The sequence below is a fragment of the Elephantulus edwardii genome, unplaced genomic scaffold (genome assembly GCF_000299155.1).
Source record: "Elephantulus edwardii isolate Elephantulus edwardi_28Jun2011 unplaced genomic scaffold, EleEdw1.0 scaffold00133, whole genome shotgun sequence".
In the NCBI taxonomy this organism is placed as follows: Eukaryota; Metazoa; Chordata; class Mammalia; order Macroscelidea; family Macroscelididae; genus Elephantulus; species Elephantulus edwardii.
Window position 1 is genome coordinate 2,777,589 of NW_006399883.1, and position 7,747 is coordinate 2,785,335.

At 39.3% G+C, this 7,747-nt stretch overlaps 1 pseudogene; it reads right to left on the bottom strand.

Moving 5' to 3' along the window:
* Positions 1-590: 590 nt before the first annotated feature.
* On the bottom strand, positions 591-3,266 carry LOC102870585 (annotated as a pseudogene).
* Between the last annotated feature and the right edge of the window lie 4,481 nt (positions 3,267-7,747).

A 7,747-nucleotide genomic window follows, 5' to 3' on the forward strand; every position in this document is an offset into this window, starting at 1 on the left:
GGATGGACAAAGAAAAGAGGAAAGATCCAGTGTGAAAAACAATATACATGAACTTTGTAAGTAAACCAACATAAAATAAAATTTAAAAAATGATAAAGCTTCCATAACAGACTTCATGGTGGAGAAAGCAGACACTATTGATGTAGGTGGATTTTTTTTTTCGATTACTTAAGTTTTAGCAAACACCTATCATGCCACTTTAACTGGAAGTAGTGTAACCATCTGATTTCAAATTGACATTTTTGTTGTTGTTCCGCTTGGTGTCTTTTATTGTTAGCATCAGCTTGTACTCTATGTGGTAGGAGACATCAACAAATTGACATTTTAAATGCCTGTTCTGCAATCTGCAAGGTGCCAGGCATGATACTTCCTAAAATAATTTGGTTTACTGACTCAAAATTATTTTTTTACTTCACCAAAAGATAGAGCACTAGGACAACTTGTTCAATAATTTTTGCTGAAAATACTGCAGCTTGAGTGTAGCTAAATTTCCCCTAAAGTTGTTAGATGTTTTCTTGTGTATCAGTATCAAGATCACTACACATCTTTCAAACACTTCTTTTCTGAGGATGATCTAATTGCTGGGGCCCTTAAATACAAGCCCATTCTTTGGGTAGAGTCCTGACCTGGTCATTTGTGTGTATACGTCAATCTTCAGTTGCATACTGGTAATCTTGGGGAAAGTTAAGAATTTCCTTAACACCAGTATTGTAGGCCAGGCCTTGCCTTCTTTCCAAAACACCAGACTGTGGAGGGACACTCCTAAGATTAGCAGCTATAGGGAGGTAGCCAAGACTATTAGGCAAACCTGGGGGTGCTGAGATAGCATCCTGTGTAGTCCATGAAGAGCTGGATAGTACACTGTGGAAGGCCAGAGAGCTCATGGACTCCAAATACAGAGGGCTGATAAATGGCAGCTTCAGAAGGATTAACTGCTACAGAAGTTGGAAATGTGTAGAAGGGAGGAGACACGCATGGTAATTTACATGGGATGTAATTTCAATTTAAAGTACCCTCTCGTTAAAACAAAGTTTATCTCTTCAGTTGAACATTGAAAGATTTCAACATATCTATCCATCATGATTTCTTACGACACTTTGATTAGTCGTAAATGCCCTGCCCACAGACATCATCTGGAAAAAGGCATCTTCTGATGTGTGAGCCTGATAATTCAATACCATATGAACCTTGTGAGTTCAAATATCTGTGGAGAATTTCCCCAGAAAGTCCAGAATGTCCTCTACTGTGGCTGCAAAGGGAAGACCTTGAAGGAGTATATTGTTGTTATTGTTGTTCATAGCCACCCTATGAACAAAAGACTTGAACACTTACATAACTTTTCATTGTTTCTCCAGGTTCATAGGATTTCCGGAGGCAAGCTATTTCAGAAGTGAATGACACTCCTGCTTCCAAGCTTGTTTTAATTGGGGAGTTCCACCAAATATTGTCCACTTTGGGTAACCATTATTGCATATAAGTGTCATAGTGTTTAGCATCACAGCAACCATAAATTACCTCTGTACAGCAAGTGGACAAACCAGAGCTATATGACCTAGAAGAATGTTTGATCAAAAACAATTAAAAGCGGTCCTGAGGGCTGCTGATTAAAGTCGCCCACTTTTGGCTTGGTAGTATCACTTTCTGTCCACTAGGCTAACTGAGCTCTAACCTCTAATATTTGTAGGAGGCACAAATTGCTGAGATAGTACTAAAATAATGGGCGGGGTTGGAAGTGAGATGAGCAGTGCTGAGAATTGATTCAGCACCTGTTGAGCTTCAGCTGCTGTGCTCCTGAAGAGTTCAGTTATCTTTTACCCAGTAAGTCTTTATGCTTCCTCGATGCATTCCATTCTGTGCATATTTCTCACAAATAGGACAAAAGCATCCTCTGTCAGCCTTCCATCTGGGTAAGTGACAAAGAGTAGGCCTTCTCTTCCCCCAGTGGTGGGGCAAAGCTGTCCAAATAAAGTCACCACTTCCTGAGCTGTGGTCATGAAAGGGAGACCCTTTCATTCAGACAATGACTTGATTTTCCCCTGGAGGGAAATGGGACTGCTTTATAGAATGTACCACCAGCAATTTTAAGAAAATCATTCATCTGTGTTTTTGTAAACCTCATTGTACCTGATCCCCATGTGATGTTTATGCCTTTGCTGTGTTAGGTCTCTGTGTTCTTCACTTACAAACCTAACAAGAACTTCTCCATTTCTTTGAGCTTGAGCATTCAGCAACTCTTCCTTCGACAGTATTGAGTCTTTTGAAAAATCTTACAATATCTTGATCCAAAGACTACCATAGTAAACCTTGAGCCCTGACTACACTGTTGTCAATGAGTTTCCTCTTCCTGCAAGTGTCAAGTTCAAATTTGTAATTTATTCTTTCTGGATTCAAAACCTGTGATTATAAATGTTAAGTCTGGACAAAAGGGGTCAAAGAGAAGAATGAAGAATTCAGAATTATGGCCTTGCCTGCCACTGATAGTAAGAACAAACAGCCTTGCCTGCCTACCTGGGCTAGCACGAGGATCATAAATCAGAGTGGAATGTCTCTACCGAAGGACTCTGACTTCCCCATTCTGCAACCCCAGAATGCGGAACTTCACCCAGGAGCTCCCTTATACCCCCCTTAAATAAAGCTGCATTGAGCTTTCTCTCCTTCTCTATGATTTTTTCCTTAAGTCTGCTAACTTAGCAATAAAGATCTGAAATCATTGCTAGAATTATATTCCCCATATCTTCAACTTGAGAAGCTTTAAATTGGAAGATATAATTATTTTTCTCAAAATTTTAGCATTGCTACAACATCCAGTTTGTCAGTGTTGAGAGAGTCAGAGCAACATTTCTTGAATTCTTTTCAAAGACCAAAACAGTTACAGAAGCATTCAGGCAATAATACATCTTCTTGGAAGCCTCAGGATGTAGACTTTGCCTGACAGGAAGCTGTCCATCAGTAAAGAGGGAGAAGGATCAGGCCACTGTTCACTGACTGGTTAAACTGTCTGAGGGCTTGGTCCACCTGAAGAGTTGACACCAAGCTCTTCATGTTGATTTTGGTTTCTTCTTTGTTATCCTCCATCAGTTCCAATTGCTCTGGTCTATTACTACATGCAACTGTCCAACCCTCCTGTTGGCAAAATCCACCACTTTCCACACCAACAAGATCAACTTCTTCTCATCCAAGCCCAGCTTGGACCCTATGACCCCAACAGTGATTAAAAAAACCCAAAAACAAACAACCAAAAACATCACCAAGTAATCCAGAGACATCCTCTTGATGTCTCATGATGATAGGTGAGGAGAGGGAGAAAGTGGGCCAGGAGGCTGCAAGTGGGATGGCAGAGAATCTGTAATAAAACCTTCTTTCTTTCTTTTTTTCCTTTTTAAAACCTTCTTTCTAAAAAGAAAAGGTAATGTAACCACATCCCTCCTTGAAGCTACCAATGCAAAAGGCCGTAACAAGCCACCCCAGTCCACACTTGGCCCAAGAAGCACACCCAGGACAGGAAGGGGGAATGGGATGGAAAGCACAGAAGGCCTGTTCTTTCTATATTCAGTTGCCCCAGAGGCTATGTGGCTATGCAAATGGCAGAAAACAGGTCTGAACTTCTGGGAAAGTGTGCCAAAATGGCTCAAAGTTTTTCTAGGTTTTTTTTATTATTAATTATTATTATCATCATTATCATTATTCTTTTATACTGGTTTGCTTACAAAGTTTATATACATTGTGTTTCATGCTGTTCTTTATTCATATTGTATTTCATACAATCATTCCCATTATGTTTTATAATGAATCACCATTGGCCTATGCCCTCCATTGTCCTGTTTTCTCAGAATCACACTAGATCTTTCTCATTTCCTTTATCATCTCCCTCTACCGACCTAATTGTGATTTTGCCCTAAAAATCCTCACCTCTCTGCTTCTACCCCTTCCCCTGTTGGATTCTCATACATGTTTTACTAATTATCCTTCTATTTTTACAATACTTTTTTTAGTCTTTTGCAGTATCTGTCCTTAAGGAAATGAGTTACTTCACTCAGAATAATGATCTCCTGTCTCTCCCAAGTTATGTATTATTTTTTTTTAAATTCTTGCTCCTAAGTGCTGCATAGTATTCCAGTGTGTGAATGTACCAAACTGTTTCAATCAATTCAGTTATGATTTGACATTTGGGCTGTTTTCAAGTTCTTGTGATGTTGAATAATGCTCCTATGAATATTGGTACACAAATCTCTGATTGTGATTCAGTTCTAATTTTCCTTGTGGTATGTTTTTAGTATTGAAATAGCTAAGTCAAACAGAATTTGTATGTTCAGCTTTTGGAGGAAATACCAAACTGCCTACAAAAATGGTTTGCCATTCCCACGGTGTATGAGAGTTTACACAGCTCCACATTCTCTCCAAAATGTATTACTTGCTTCTCTGTTAAACTTTGTCACTTACTGCCAGTGATTTTGAGCATTTCTTCACGTGTCTGTTGGCCATCCAAATATCTTCTTCTGTAAAAGTTTTTGCATGTCTTTTGTACAATTTCTAATTGGATTATTAGTCTTTTCATTCTGAAGGCCGACTAATATTCTGTAGACTTTTGATATGAGGTAATTGTCTCAGATGGTATTGCCAAATTTTCTCCCAGTTGACAGGTTTTCTTTTCATCCTGTTAGAGTACCTTTTGATGCACACAGGACTTTAATAATTATAAGGCCCCATTCATCAATTTTATCTTCTTCAGATTCTACATTTCTGACTGTATTTGGCAGTCTCTTTATACCACAGACTAGGCCTTCTAAGCTTTGTCCCAGTTTATCTCTTATTGTTTAACTTTATTGTTTGGGGCTTTGCTCCCATGTCTCGGATTGATCTTGAGTTGATTGTTGTGCATGGTGTATGAGGTGGATCCTGTTTCAGCTTTCTGCCGGTAGCAGTCCAATATTGTCAGCATCATTTGTTGAAGAGGTTGTAATTTCCTCATTTGATGGATTTTATTTCCTTGTTGAATATCAATTGACCATAGATAGATGGGTCCGTTTTTTGGTTCTTGATTTGTTCCAGTGGTCTATGTGTCTGTCATTATACCAATACCATGCTTTTTGGTTACTACTGCTGTGAAGTATGTTTTGGAGTAAGTGCTATACCTCCTCTTTCCTATCCAAATTAACTTGACAATTTCCCTTTCAACCTCGTTGAAAAATAAGTATGGAATCTGTATTGGAATTGCACTGAAAACATAGGTTGCTTTTGGTAGGACTGTAGTTTTCACAATACTGAGTCTTCCTATACTTGAACAGGGAACGTTCTTATTTATTTAGGTGTTTTATTGTGTCTTGCAGAAATGGTCTGTAATTCTTTGTTAATGGTCATTGACCAAGAGATTGGAATTGTCAACAGCTTCATCTTGCTGGGATCAACAATTAGCTCCCTTAGTACCAGTCAGTAATAGCACCAGTAGTAGTCAGGAAATAAGGAGACACATTAAATTGGGAAAATTTGCAGTTAATTACCTCTCCCAACTATTGAGGAGTAATGATATATATGTTTTGAGGACTAAAGTGTGTCTGACTCAGGTCATAGTCCTGCTGGTCACTTGCTATACACCTGAAATCTGGACAATGAACAAAAATGACAGAAGAATCGATGATTTTGAGCTGTGGTGTTGGAGAAGAGCACTGAATATCCCATGGATGTCTGAAAGAATAAACAAATATGTCATGGAGAGAATGGATCCAGAGTGCTCTTTGGAGGCAAGAATGATGAGGCTTCACCTCACATACTTCTGGCATGTTGCTAGGATGGGTTATTCCTTGAAGAAGGACATGATGCTGGAAAGGGTGGAAGGTCGACAAAGGAGAGGAAGATCCTTGACCAGGTGGATTGATGTGGTGACTGCTGCAATGTACTCTTGTGTGTCAGAAAGTGTGAGATGGTGCAGAATAGAACAGGGATCAGATCTTTTGTTCGTAGAGTTGCTATGAGTTGTACTTGATTTGATAGCACATACAAACAACAACATTGCAAATGGTATTGGATTTCTTCTTTGAGTTCTCTTTGTTACTGTAGAGGAATCCCATTGACTTTTGGATATTGATCTTGTATCCTGCCACTCTATTAAATTGGTCCACTAGCTTTCAGATTTTTCTTTATTGAGCCCTTAGAGTTTTCTATGTACACGATCATATCATCTGCAGATAGCGACAGTTCAACCTTATGTTTGCTGATCTGGATGTCTCTTGTTGTACTGTCATAGAATACTTCCAATATAATATTGAATAGAAGTGGTGACAATGGTCATCGTGTCTGATCTTGTTCGCAAGGAAAGTGCTTTTAGCTTTTCTCCGTTGAGAATGATACTGGCCTTTGCTTTTCCACATATATTTCTCCCTATGTTGAGAATACTCCCCTCTAATTTTTTATTTTTCTATATGCATCAGAAAGGTGGGCAATGACTAAGGAGGATAGAAGGAGAATTGATGCCTTTGAGCTGTGGTGCTGGAGAAGAGTATTGAGAGTACCATGAACTTCTAGGAAAACAAACAGATTCATCCTGAAAAGGGTCAAACTGGGCAGCTCCTTGGAAGCAAGGATTCTGAGGCTCTGTCTAACATACTTTGGACATGTTGTAAGGAGGGACTAGTCCTTGGAGATGGACATCATGCTTGGTAGGGTGGAGGGACAGCGCAGGAGGGGAAGGCCCTCTATGAGGTGGATTGATTCAGTGACTGGGGCAATTGGGATGGTTGTATCGGAGATGGTGCGACTGGCACAGGACAGAGTGGAGTTTAGGGCTGTTGTACATAAGGTCGCTATAAGTAGCAAGCGACTTGATGGCACATACCAACAACAACAAGTTTCTTACTCAGAAAGTAGTATTGGATTTTATCAAATAGCTTTTCTGCATCAACTGCTAGAAACATATGGTTCTTGTTATTTGCTTTGTTAATGTGGTGAACTATGTTGATTGTTTTTCTTATGCTGAGCCATCCTTGCATACCTGTTATGAATCCTACTTGGTCATGATGAATTTCTTTTTTGATGTGCTGTTTGATTCCATTGGCTATGATTTTGTTAAGAATTTTTGCATCTACATTCATGAAAGATATTGGCCTCTGGTTTTCTTTCTTGGTAATATCTTTGCCTGGGTCTAGTATTAGATTCATTCTTGTTTTATAGAATGATAATAGGAGTATTCCTTCTTTTTCTATTTTTTTTAAATACTTTAAATAGAATTGGTGATAGATCTTCTCTGAATGCTTGGTATAATTTGGCTGTGAAACCATTTGGTCCAGGACTTTTTTTGTGGGGGAACATTTTTATTACCTGCTCAGTTTCTTCATTTGTGAGGGGTCTTTACAAGTGTTCCAAATCTGCCTGTTTCAATCTGGGTAGGGCACGAGCTTCAAGGAATTTGACCATTTCCTCTAGGTTTTCAAATTTAACAGAGTATGTTGTTGTTGTTATGTTCTGTCAAGTTGCCTATGACTCACAGCGACTCTATGTACAACAGCCCTAAACCCTGCTTTATCCTGTGCCAATCTTATTGTCGTTGAAACACCTACTCTGAATACACCAGTCAATGAATCAATCTATCTCACCAAGAGTCTTATTCTCCTGTGCTGTCCCTCCACCCTCACAAGCATGGCATCCCTCTCCGAGGACTGGTCCTGCCCTGTAACATTTCTAAAGTATGTCAGACGAAACTTCAGAATCCTTGCCTCCAAGGAGAAGCCTGGCTTCACCCTCTCCAACGAACTTG